The 13,898-nt window shown below is 42.8% G+C and overlaps 1 pseudogene; it reads right to left on the bottom strand.

Annotated features, from left to right (window-relative positions):
* Positions 1-205: 205 nt before the first annotated feature.
* LOC139382721 (collagenase 3-like) lies at positions 206-3,359 on the bottom strand (annotated as a pseudogene).
* Positions 3,360-13,898: the final 10,539 nt, after the last annotated feature.

Below are 13,898 nucleotides of genomic sequence, written 5' to 3'. Positions count from 1 at the left end.
AATATTACAACAAGTGGTGTGAATATTGTGCCACCATAAATCAAGACCCTGTATAATGGTTTCTGCATTAGTTCGATGCACGTTCGATAACGTTTTCCAGCATCCTTTGAGATGAGTTAGAAATAACAATGACAAGCAGGTGTCCAGCACAAATGACCTATGGGCTACGTTTCCCATAACATAACAGTAGTTCTCCACCAGTGGATCAGCAGTTGAGAAAGGAGTTTGTCCTAACAATCTGAATGACCTTCCTTGCACTGTAGCTGTATTCAAACTGTGTGTGTTCATGGAAGAAATGCAAATATCCTGCAAGGAGAAAGAAGGGTGAATATGTTAGAGCTATTTATTATATATTCAAAGCAAATGCAATGGAAACGTCATAATGAAAACAATATTACAATGTATGATATTGATATACCATATTGATATACAGCAGCATCCACCTCCTCTGCCATTCCAGAGAAATCCATCTCAATGGATCTTGGGAAGCCGCTGTCCATTGTGTTAGTTTTCTCATTATAACTGTCAATAAAACACAACCAAGACTATAACCTGTAATGAACAGTTATGTTTGCAGATAAGATCTCTCAACCAGACCAGACCAGACCAGACAGGACCAGACCAGTCCAGACCAGACTAGACCCATGCCAGACCAGTCCAGACCAGACTAGACCCATGCCAGACCAGTCCAGACCAGACTAGACCAGACCAGTCCAGACCAGTCCAGACCAGTCCAGACCAGGCTAGACCAGACCAGACCAGTCCAGACCAGACTAGACCCATGCCAGACCAGTCCAGACCAGACTAGACCCATGCCAGACCAGTCCAGACCAGGCTAGACCAGACCAGTCCAGTCCAGACCAGACTAGACCCATGCCAGACCAGTCCAGACCAGACTAGACCCATGCCAGACCAGTCCAGACTAGACCCTACTGTCCTACCTCCAGTAATCTTCCTCAGAGAACAACAGTGTCTTGCCGGTGACTGGGATGTACACAGCAGCATCCACCGCCCACACGGTCTTGGGGAGTCCCAGTTTAAAGATGTATTTGGGGTAGCCCTCCACCAGGTTATAGCCATTCAGAGCCCACATTCTAATACCTGGAAAAATATGAAAATTTGTCAACAAAATTAACCTATGCCTCTATACCGACATCAACTTTATTAGATATCTACCGTATACATGACATAAATGAGCAAAGCAGAATTGTAGTTGTATATTCATGATGACAGAGGACTATGTCAGAACAGTGTTGCCAGCATGTAATTCACCACTGAATATGAAGACCATGTCTTTCTCAGGGTACTCATAGGCAGCATCCACTTTGTTGGGGAGGAAGGGCCAGGTGGATTTGATCAGGGTTTGCTCAGGCTCTGCAAACTCGGGATGGAGACGCCAGTAAAACCTGCCATCAAATAGAATACATCAACACACATTCATTTTGTCCATTATAAGCTAATAGTTTTTGCAGAAATGTTTTTTTCACGAATGGACACACTCCCTACCTGTCTTTGAAGATGATTGTTTCTCCTGAGCTCAGTAACAGCATCAAAACACAACATGGGGTCACATTTGTTTGGGGCATCTGGCTTCGGCTTCACTTTCCTGTGCCTGGGGTTCGGGCCTATAGGATTGAACGACATAATGAACATTTTACAATATGACAAAAGTGTATGGAATTATATTCATTATTTCATTTTATGTCTACTTCTGTTTGGGTTAATAACTGGAACACTGACCATAAAGAGCTTGAATGCCGGTGATATCATCTTCAGACAGTGATTTACCCTGGCTATAGGAGTAGACTGGGTACATCAGAGCCCCAGGATCAGTAGAATGGGACAAGCCAAGGGAATGGCCAAACTCATGGGTGGCCACCAGGAAAAGGTTGTAGGCTACAGGGGAGGCAATATGTTTTTGTCATGTCATACATTTACCTGATCCCCACATAAATGGACAAAATATTTACCGTCTGAGTCTTTTGACCAATGTTCATCTTCATCAAAGTGTGTGTCTCCTCCAATGTCTCTGCCAGGGGCATAGGCATGGGCTAAGAGACCGCCAGGGCCGTCAAAGGGGTTGAAGTCTCCGTGTTCCCAGCATGCCAGCATTCAGTTAATTTCTTCTATGACGAGGTCTTGCACAACTCTAAACAAGGATCACTGAATGTTTAACAAAACTACAGTAAAATGATCAAACTAATCAAGATATTCTCCAAATATTATGTATGTATAGTCTTACTGAGAAAAAAATGTATCAACTTGTAGGCCAGAATAAAGAAATGGGTCTACCTTTGGTCCCAAATAAAATCATGATGTCAGCCTTCCCCTCATGCAGTTTCTTGAAGGTCAGAGGAGTGACGTCAGCCCAGATGCTGAAGGCGTTACGGATAGCTCTGTCCACATCAGCCTTCTTCAGATCAGGAGTATAATTCACTATTCTGAATGACCATTCAATGAGAGGAACCATATCTTAATTCAAAAGAGACTTGACAAGTTTTATTTAAAGAAATGAGAGATGATAATATCCATTGAATCCAAGGTCATGTGGTGTATGTGGATTACATTAACATTATTACACCAATACCATCAATAATTAACAAATTAGGGTTATGAGACACTATATCACTCAGAGTGTTTGAGAAGCCTCACCTGAAGGTCACAATGGTGTTCTGCCATTTGAGGTGTCGGGGGAAGTGGTTGTATTCCCCCACGTCAGGGACACCACACCTGGCCATGCTCATCAGCTCCTGGGTGTTAGCGTCCAGGCTCCCCGTCACCTGGAGGTTGAAGAAGGACTGCATCTCCCTGATCTTAGCCTGTATGGCGTCTGAAGACCTGTCGGTCTTTGTTCCCTGAAGTCCAGCTCGAAGGTTGTAGAACCTGCGGAGGTATTTCTGAAGAGGAAAGCAATAGCATAAGTTAACAGCTTCATGATATGTAGCTGTTTAAGCATAGTCATATGAAATGGATGTAATAAAAACAAGTGGCAATGTAAGGAGCAAATTCACAAATTAAACAGGTTAAAAGTGTTCAATTTGAGAGGTTATAGTATTTCAACATCTTCTGGCATTGTCTAATTAACAATTTTGTTTAAATAAAACAATGATACTTTTGTTTATACTATAAATGATTGCATTCATCCTTACTTAGAGTATAGGGATAACTGTTAAATCAATAATAAAAAGATAAATATTCAGGGAACCAAACAGACATTGATAAACAAAAGGACATCAGACCCACAGCTTTAGTTTTTTTACCTCGGCTAATAGCCACTTTTTAGTCTCCTCCAGTGATGATAGAGGCATAGCAAATGACTGAGCAACCACCACAAGGAGCAGTAAATCTGTGATTTCCATCTTGTCTTGTCTTGGTGGCGTCCAGCTCAGTGACTGACTGGGGTCCAGGAGCCAAGACTGTATTTATACTGTGTGTTTTAGTGTTTTTTCTAAGTGTGTGTGATTCATGTAAAAGTACCTGCCTACTTCCTCCTCAAAGACTGGCTGAAACTGCTGGTAGGTCAGAAAATGGAGTGCTTGTGGTTTAGTAAACTGCTTTGAACACACCCGAATATGCAGTGATGTCACATTGTTTTTGCCAAATGTTCATGACAATTTCTTTTTGCCAATGATAACATATGGCAAGTTACCAGTCTCATAACTTTTGTGATACTATTTTATGTTCTTTAAAAGAGAAATACATCTAAATGTCTGTATAACTAAAAAAAAGTATATTTGGCTTTACAGAAGAAAGTGAATTAAATATTTGATCTTAAATGGTCAAGTACATACATCTTGATGAGTACACATTCAACTTTCAGACACCCATGACTGTGATACACTTCCATGTTATTTTGAGCAAGACAGAGGATGAGAGTTGGTGGCGATAGATAAATCAGTTAAGGGGATAATCTACTCGAAATACAACCCAACCTAATATTCCACGTGCTGGTAACTTGGCAGGACAGAATGTACGTACCTAGAACAGGATACTTATTTCACATTTGGTCACTGATATTACTTTATATATTAGATTCTATTGGATAAGGCTAGCCTGTGTTTTGTAGAAGCAGAGTTTAAGTACTGGGGCAGGGCAGGTTAAGGCATGCCGCATGCCCTGTCACTTGTATGTCTGCTGCCTCTGTGAGTGTGTGTGTGTCTGTGTGTGTCACCACTTGTGGTCATCTGTCTGCTGTAACAATGGAATTCCTGAATCCAGACTCTGAGCCAAGAGGAGTATTTTATGGCAATTCACAAGTAACATGACAATTAAGCAGCCTTACAACCGGTATGTAAAGAACATCCTTAACTGCAATTAACCCTACGTTTGTGACAGAGTTCATTGGGGTTAAAAGCTTGCCAAACATACACAGTGCACCTGTTGGAGATGCTGTTAAAGTCTAATATTGCTATTTATGAATATAGGCTGATGCTCTTATACCTACATCACTGTTTTATCGCAGATACATATGGCTATGTTGAGAGAGAGCATGAGCCAAACTGTTTTAGACTGTGGCAACAGAGCCACTGAGCTGAGTCATATTGAGGGGAAGGTTGCTGGGGGATTTTTGCAACTAACTAAGATGGTCACCCACATTAACAAACACAACTAACTAAAACATAAATAATACATCCAATTAAAACATTAACGTATCCAATAATACGTTTAAATCACTGATGGTAGAATGATACAAAAGATATTTGCCTTTAAAAATGCTTATTTATTGATTAGAGGGGAACAATGGGGTCTTTAAATAACAATGCAATTTACAACTTGATAAGAGCTATTGATAAGAGCTAGGTAAATGAGTAATCCGTTTGAATAAGGGAATTGTAAATATAAATGACACTTATTTTATATATACCAGTCAAAAGACACACCTACTCATTCAAGGGGTTTTCTTTGTTCTTACTATTTTCTAAATTGTAGAAAAATAGTGAAGACAATACAATAAAATAACACATATAGAATCATATATTAACCAAAAACGTGTTAAACATATAAATGTCGTAACATCTACTTGGATCGGATTCTGCCCCAAGAGGTTTCTAAATGTCTTTTTCCCAAGGGGTGCTTTCGAGAGATACCACTCATGAATGATTGCGTTGCAGCTAGCATTAGGGGAAGACAGTGTGGTCAGTGGAGGAGGCACGGTGGCCTGTGACCATGCCTGGTTGGTTTTCCAATCCATCAATGGGAGTTACCGATCCATCAAGTCTGCTCCAAGTAGCAGGGTTACAGTTTCGAGGCTGGTAACATACACAGGGTGAACGAGCGATACGTCCTTGAAGTGCAGTTTCAGCATGACTCTCAATGTAGCAGCTAACCGATAGCTGCAGCTGTACATAGTCTATCGGTAAATAGCCCACCCAATTTACCTACCTCATCCCCATACTGCTTTTATTTATTTACTTTTCTGCTCTTTTGCACACCAGTATATCTTCCTGCACATTTATCACTCCAGTGTTAATCTGCTAAATTGTAATTATTCGCCTACCTTTTTTTCTACTGTGTTATTGACTTGTTTATTGTTTACTCCATGTGTAACTCTGTGTTGTTGTCTGTTCACACTGCTATGCTTTATCTTGGCCAGGTTGCAGTTATAAATGAGAACTTGTTCTCAACTAGCCTACCTGGTTAAATAAAGGTGAAATAAAAAAATAAAATAAAAATAAATATGTGAGAGACGAGGTAGTCTGAGTGATCCCTCGAAGTGTAGTGTCGCATTGTTCCACTTTTAACCAACTTTGAAGTTGGCTTCAAAGCCTTTTTGAGATCATCTAACAATGTTTGAGAGATGAGTGATATTGACGCACCCGAATGAATCAATTAGCGCATGACAAGTTAAGCAGTCCTCCAGGACTGTTTCCAGGTATGGCCGTTTAGATTCGTGGTTAGTGGACATATTCCCCACAAAGTGGAGTGGTCGTTCGCAACGAAGTGATGTGCAATTTCTGTTCAAGGTGGAACCAGATTGATTTTTCAGATTTTGAGTGGGCTTGACTTTAACGAAACGTTTGACTTTTTTCTTTGCAACCTTTGTATCAGAGTCTATAGACAAAGCCCGGGAGCTTATTTGCCCTGGCCCTGGATAGGGTCTTGAATGAGAGAAGGAAAAATTAAAATTTTAATGTCCTTGCTATGGGTGTTAATTCCTGCGGACCTGGTGTCTGGTAATTCCTCGTCTAGTTCTTGTGACTTATATTTTACCCTTTCCTCAAATTGTTCTCGCTTTAGTTCTTCACGTAGTGGAACTTCTTGAGAACATTGGTCTATGTTTTGATCGTCCTTCAACCCTTTGTTACCCTTGTGCTCTGACACTTTTTGTGGGTTGGGTGCAGGAACGTAGCGAACAGGTCGATTATAGCGGTAGTCGTTTTGATGGCGACGTACTTTATTTACGTAGTTATTTCGACCGCGGAGGTTATTGGAATCATGGTTTTGTGGTAGAAACTGTTGTTGTGCGTCATCTCTCAACGCTACAATACCTGATAATGCACCCTCTAACTGGAGTGAGTGTTCCTGGTCAAACTTCAAAACCGAGTGGTCAGGGCTCTTAGCGTTGTGAACTTTTGATCAAAAGCTGTGCTTGCAAGCTCTCTGAGTTGTAAGATAGGCAAGCCAACGTGGGCGGCAGGGCCCAAGTAGGTAATGAAGGTAGGATACATATTCGACAGGAACATTTGTTTAAAAGGTAACAGGTCTTCCATGCCTGTTTCAGTGAGTAGGCCAAAGTAAGCTGAATGAAGCCTATGATAGTAAGCTTGTGGGTGTTCGTTCCGAGCTTGTTTGACGGTGTTAGCCAGTGAGCTATCGTGTTTGTGAGTCGCAGAACCACTGAATTCTAATTTCAAAGCTGTGGCAAGTTTAGCGTAGTCATTTAGCACGTGTTGCTGTTGAAGACGAATTAACCTTGTCACTTGTCTATTCGACGTTCGCTTCAACAGGTAACCCGTAGCGTTCGGGTAGCCATCCATTCTCTATGTCAGCTAGGAACGTCTCAGTATCGTGTGGCTGACCTGGAACGGGGTCAAAGGTGGGGAAATTCTTGGTGAGTTTGTCAAGGTATTCCGTGCCAAGCGGGAGGAGAGGGTTGGCTTCATCCTGTGGAGAGATTGGGGCCGAAAGGCCAAGAGGAGAAGCCAAGCCTTGTTGTTGTTAGCAAAGAGGCACAATATTACTCAGTGCCGGATGGCCAAGAGGAGAAGACTGAGGGACACATGAGGGAGGCAAGGTCTGAAACCTATCTTCTTTACTCCTGTGAGTACAGGGCACCGGTTGCTTGGATTGGTAGTCACGCTGTAGAGCGTGACCATTCTGGACTTCCTCAAGATGGTGCCTAAGGGTGGTATTCTGCTGCATTGCAGAGTCCACTTGAGCGCTTAGAGTACTGATTTTGGACACGTGAGTGTCACACTTGCTCCTTTCGGTCTCAAACTTATCTGTCATGGTTTGCAGATAGAGGTCTTGAGTACAGAGCGAGAGGTTCATTGATGAGATTTCCTCCGCTTGCTTAGAAATCAATATTTCCATCTTCATCACCTGAGTTCTCTCATCATTCATTTGGTCAGCGATTTCAATTAGTTCTGCTGATTTGTCATCTAACTTTGTCATTGTGTTCATGAACTGATAGTCTTTGGTCTGCAGTGTTTTGAGTAGAACCGTGTTACTGTCACGTTCTGACCTTAGTTCCTTTTTTATGTCTTGGGGTGGGTAGTCTATGTTTTTTTTTTTGTTGTTGTATTTCTGTGTTTGGCCTGGTATGGTTCTCAATCAGAGGCAGCTGTTGATCGTTGTCTCTGATTGAGAATCATACTTAGGTAGCCTGTTTTCCCCATTTTGGTTGTGGGTGATTATTTTCTGTTTTGTGCGTATTCCTTACAGAACTGTTTAGTTTTCCCTCTTTATTATTTTTGTCATTTCAGTGTTCAGTTTATTTTGTTTATTAAAATGAACACTTACCACGCTGCACCTTGGTCCTCTTCTCCTTCACCAGACGAAAACAGTTACAGAATCACCCACCAAAAAAGGACCAAGCAGCGTGGTAACCTGGAGCAGAGGGTCTGGACTCCTGGAATTGGGAGGAGATTTTGGAGGGCAAGGCACCCTGGGCACAGGCTGGGGAATATCGCCGCCCCAAGGAAGAACTGGAGGCAGCGAAAGCTGAGCGGCGGCGATATGAGGAAGTAGCACGGCAGCGCGACAGGCACGAGAGGCAGCCCCAAATTATTTGGGGGGAGGGGCACATGGGGAGTGTGGGGGAGTCAGGTTGGAGACCTGAGCCCACTCCTCGTGCTTACCGGAGGCAGCGTTGTACTGGTTAGGCACCGTGTTATGCGGGGGAGCGCACGGTGTCGCCGGTACGCGCTCATAGCCCAGAGCGCTATAGGCCAGCCTCCCGCAAGTGCCATGCGAGAGTGGGCATCCAGCCAGGGCGTGTTGTGCCGGCTCAGCGTGTCTGGTCTCCGGTACGCCGTTTTGGCCCAGGGTATCCTGCGCCGGCTCTGCGTGGGAGGGTGCAGTGCGTCCTATGCCTACGCTCCACCCGTGCCGGGTGAATGTGGGCATTGAGCCTAAGGGAGAGGTGCGAGTAGTATGCACCAGATCTCCAGTGCTCACCCACAGCTTGGTTCAACCTGTGCCTGCACTCTGGATGGTCCGGGCTAAAGTGGTCATTCAACCTGGAGGAGTGGTGCCAAGGCTGCGCACCAGAGCTCCAGTGCTCCCCCACAGCCCGGTCCATCCGGTGCCTCCTCCACGCACCAGGCCTCCTGTAGGTCTCCCCAGCCTGGTGGTCCTGTGGCAGCCCCACGCACCAGGCTGTCTCTCCGTCTCCTCTCTCCAGGCCAGAGCCGCCCGTCTGTCCGGGACTGCCAGAGCCGCCCGTCTGTCCTGAGCTGCCAGAGCCGCCCGTCAGTCAGGAGCTGCTGGAGTCGCCCTTCACTACGGTGCTGCCGGAGTCTCCCGTCTATTCGGGGCCCGCTGTTAGGGTCCCCAGTACGAGGTCGGCGGCGAGGGTTGCCGCTCCAAAGGCGCCACTTAAGTGGCCCAAGACTATGGTCCATATCTCGATATGGTCCATATATCCATATCCCGCTGTAATTGCAATGAGACCTTGGTTGAAAATCTGCCACCTCCAGAAAAAAAACAGGAAGTGGAATTTCTCAGGTTTTTGCCTGCTATATGAGTTATGTTATACTCACAGACATAATTCAAACAGTTTTAGAAACTTTAGAGTGTTTTCTATCCAATACTAATAATAATATGCAAATATTAGCAACTGTGACTGAGGAGCAGGCCGTTTGATATGGGCACCTTTCATCCAAGCTACTCAATACTGCCCCTGCAGCCATAAAAAGTTAAGCACCATAGATCAAAGCTGGATGAAACCCAAACACTGTTGTGCTCAAAATATATCTTCATGAACAAAAAGGCACAGGGCGGACGCAAAGTGCAACATTTTAAGTACTCAGGAAATAGTAGGAGAGATTCCTCTCAAGAAAACAAGTAACATTTACAATGAACGACAAAGTCAAATGGCAGAGGGAGTATATATACAGTGAATGAGTGAGCATTGGAACCAGGTGTGTGTAATGATGACGAGACAAGTCCGGGTTGATGAGTGTAGGGTGTTTGCCAGCAGTAGGTTCGGCAGCAGATTTAAATGCCGGCGACGCAGAACGCCTGATTTGGACAGGAGGGGGAGCCAAAGTGAAGACTTGTGTGACACCCATGTTCTTCACCCTAATAATTTTGTCTATTTTCCCCTCTTAATTTTGCTGACTGTTTTGACTTGCTAGTACACATGTAGTCCATAGCCTGTTTTAGTGAAATGTCATCATTGAATGTTATAAGAGCTTTCTTTGTCTGCTTATATGCCCTCTTTATTTATCGAATGGTTCTGACTTGGTGGATAGGGAGATTACTGTAAGAACTGCCCATGTTCTGAATTATGTCGTTGTACATTTCAAAAGTGCTGAACAAATTGTTATATTGACTACGTCCGTCTAAGCTCGATCATTTACAAATTGCCTCTTATCTGCTCAGGGCTCCCTTTTGGCATAGTTGGAACATCTCAATTGTCAGTAGTCTACAAAATTTGTTTTAGCAAGTCAGCCATATCAGCTTTGTTTAAAAAAAAGGCAGTAAATAAGGCTAATTGAACTGTTTCGCTGATAGCCAGGCATAGTAGTGGTAAGGATTCACTCCATGGTGTTGAAAAGATGTAGGCCCTAACAGTTTGTGGGCACCGTTTGTCACTGTTATGGTGCAATTCATGTATTGATTAGTGTTGTGTTGTACATTGGCTTTGCTGGCATGCATAAAATAAATAAAAAAATGTGAGTTTGCCCCACCAGGATTTACATGCTAAAATTACCATTGCAAACAGCATGCTCTACCAACTGAGCCACGCAGCACCACAGGACCAGAATGGTTATCTAAATGTTAGAGAGAGACAGGGCAATAAAAGATCCAGTGTAATAATAATCTATACTGGGTCATACTGGGTTCTAGTCCAGGTCACATTTAAGGGCAATTCTGCTACTTTTCAACCTCATATTCATTTTCTTCAGCACTTCACCAGAGTCTACACATGTGAAAAAGGTGCGTTTCTATGACTTGTGGTTAAAAATATAAGAAAAGTCTTAATAAATGTTTCTCTGTGACTCACAGGGTATAACTAAAGGGAAACAACATTGATTTAATCAGTTAGAACACATCAGTCACACTATCATTAGAGACAGCAGCAAGGACACTTCTTTCATAAAACTATATATATACACTGAACAAAAATATAAATGCAACATGCAACAATTTCAAAGATTTTACTGAGTTACAGTTCATATAAGGAAATCAGTCAATTTAAATGAATTCATTAGTCCCTAATCTATGCATTTCACATGACTGGGTAGGGGCACAGACATGGGTTGGACTGGGAGGGCCCACCTACTTGTGAGCCAGGCCCACCCACTGGGGAGCCAGGCCCAGCCAATCAGAATGGGTTTTTCACCACATAAGGGCTTTATTACAAATAAGAAATACCCCGCAGCAGCTTATGGTAGAGGAATTAACATTTCATTCTCTGGAAACAGCTTTGTTGGACATTCCTGCAATCAGCATGCCAATTGTATGCACCCTCAAAACTTGGCATTGTGTTGTGTGACAAAACTGAACATTTTAGAGTGGCCTTTTATTTTCCCCAGCACAAGGTGCACCTGTGTAATGACCATACTGTTTATTAATCAGTTTCTTTATTTGCCACACTTGTCAGATGGATGGATTATCTTGGCAAAGGAAGTGATCACTAACAGGGATGTAAACACATTTGGGCAAAATGTTTGAGAAAATAAGCTTTGTGCATCTGGAAAATTTCTGGGATCTTTTATTTCAGCTCATGAAACATGGGACACTTTACATGTTACATGTTACATGTTGCCTTTATATTATTGTTCAGTATAAATAATCAACAGGATGCTTTGTAATTGATTAATGAAGTCTGCAGACATAGACAAGCTAAGATGTTCTGTTTATGATATAGTGTGTGTTTTTAGCTTAAGTATTAACTATTAGAACAAATATGGGAGAGGATAATCTGAATGCATTCTCAATCACGTCCCCTTGACTGAAAGGAAAACTGGAAAAGTAGTTGTCATTGTCCGCAACAATCCGTTCATTATGTCACAGTTTCCCAGCTTCACCATCTACATCATTTAGCAGACGCTCTTATCCAGAGTGACAATGGTTGCATTTATAGAGGCAGCCCAATTCTGATATTTTTTCCACTAATTGATCTTTTGACCAATCAGCTCAACAGTGAAATAGATGTGAAAAGATCTGTTACTTGTCAAAAGACCAATTATTGGAAAAAATATCAGTATTGGACTGCCTGTTTTTTTTATTTTATTTTTTTATTTTTTATTTCACCTTTATTTAACCAGGTAGGCTAGTTGAGAACAAGTTCTCATTTGCAACTGCGACCTGGCCAAGATAAGGCATAGCAGTGTGAACAGACAACACAGAGTTACACATGGAGTAAACAATGTGTAAACAAAGCCAGTCAATGCATTCAAAAAGGTAGGTAAAACCACAACAAATGAGTCATTAGAAGTAAACATTCCTGGGTGGCTCAGTGGTCAAATGCACAATAGTGCTAAGGTTTGAAACTAGATTGTGTCACAATCGGCTGTAACCGGGATCCCCATAGGACAGCGCAAACCCAGGGAAGGGTTTGGAAGGTGTGACTTTCCTTGGCTCATTGTGCTCTAGTGACTACTTGTGACAGGGCCAGGCGCCTGAAAACTGACTCTGGTCGACAGTCTAACGGTGTTTACTTCTAAACATTGGTGCAGTTGACATCCGGGTCAAGCGAGAAGTGTGATAAAAAGTAAGCGGGCAGGCAGGTCATGTTTCAGAGGACATATGACTCAACCTTCGCATCTCCTGAGTTGATTGAGGAGTTGCAGAGATGAACCAAAGGACCTAATTTGTTGATAAACATGGGGGAGGGGGAATATGCGCAAAAATATATACGTATATATATATACGGTGGCTTGCAAAAGTATTCACCCCGCTTGGCATTTTTCCTGTTTTTTTGCCTTACAACCTGGAATTGAAATGGATTTTGGGGGGGTTTGTATCATTTGATTTACACAACATGCCTACCACTTTGAAGATACAATGTTTTTATTTATTGTGAAACAAACAAGAAATAAGAGAAAAAAATAGAAAACTTGAGCGTGCATAACTATTCACGTCAATATTTTGTAGTCACCATTTGCAGTTACAACTGCAAGTCGCTTGAGGCATGTCTCTATAAGCTTGGCACATCTAGCCACTGGGATTTTGGACGGTCTTCAAGGCAAAACTGCTCCCCCTCCTTCAAGTTGGATGGGTTCCGCTGGTGTACAGTAATCTTTAACCACAGATTCTCAATTGGATTGAGGTCAGGGCTTTGACTAGGCCATTCCAAAACATTTAAATAGCTCCCCTTAAACCACTTTAGTAGTATGCTTAGGGCCATTGTCCTTCTGAAAGGTGAACATCCGTGCCAGTCTCAAATCTCTGGAAGATTGAAACAGGTTTCCCTCAAGAATTTCCCTGTATTTAGCACCATCCATCATTCCTTCAATTCTGACCAGTTTCCCAGTCCCTGCCGATGAAAACCATCCACACAGCATGCTGCCACCAACATGCTTCACTGTGGGGATGCTGTTCTCGGGGTGATGGGAGTTGTTGGGTTTGCACCAGACATAGTGTTTTCCTTGATGGCCAAAAAGCTCAATTTTAGTCTCATCTGACCAGAGTACCTTCTTCCATATGTTTGGGGAATCTCCCACATGCCTTTTGGTGAACAGCAAACGTGTTTGCTTCTTTTTTTCTTTAAGCAATGGATTTCTTTCTGGCCACTCTTACGTAAAGCACAGCTCTGTGGAGTGTACGGCTTAACCTGTTAGAGCTCTAGGGGCGCTATTTCATTTTTGGATAAAAAACGTTCCCGTTTTAAGCGCGATATTTTGTCACGAAAAGATGCTCGACTATGCATATTCTTGACAGTTTTTGAAAGAAAACACTCTGAAGTTTCAGAATCTGCAAAGATTTTGTCTGTAAGTGCCCCAGAACTCATTCTACAGGCGAAACCAAGATGATGCATCACCCAGGAATTAGCAGAATTTCTGAAGCTCTGTTTTCCATTCTCTCCTTATATGGCTGTGATTGCGCAACGAATGAGCCTACACTTTCTGTCGTTCGCCCAAGGTCTTAGCAGCATTGTGACGTATTTGTAGGCATATCATTGGAAGATTGACCATAAGAGACTACATTTTCCAAGTGTCCGCCTGGTGTCCTGCGTCGAATTCGGTGCGCAATTGCCAGCTGCTTCTACTTTACCATTTGATTCA

This window comes from Oncorhynchus clarkii, chromosome 24, assembly GCF_045791955.1.
Source record: "Oncorhynchus clarkii lewisi isolate Uvic-CL-2024 chromosome 24, UVic_Ocla_1.0, whole genome shotgun sequence".
Lineage (NCBI taxonomy): Eukaryota > Metazoa > Chordata > Actinopteri > Salmoniformes > Salmonidae > Oncorhynchus > Oncorhynchus clarkii.
This window is presented reverse-complemented; position numbering and strand designations above follow the sequence as displayed.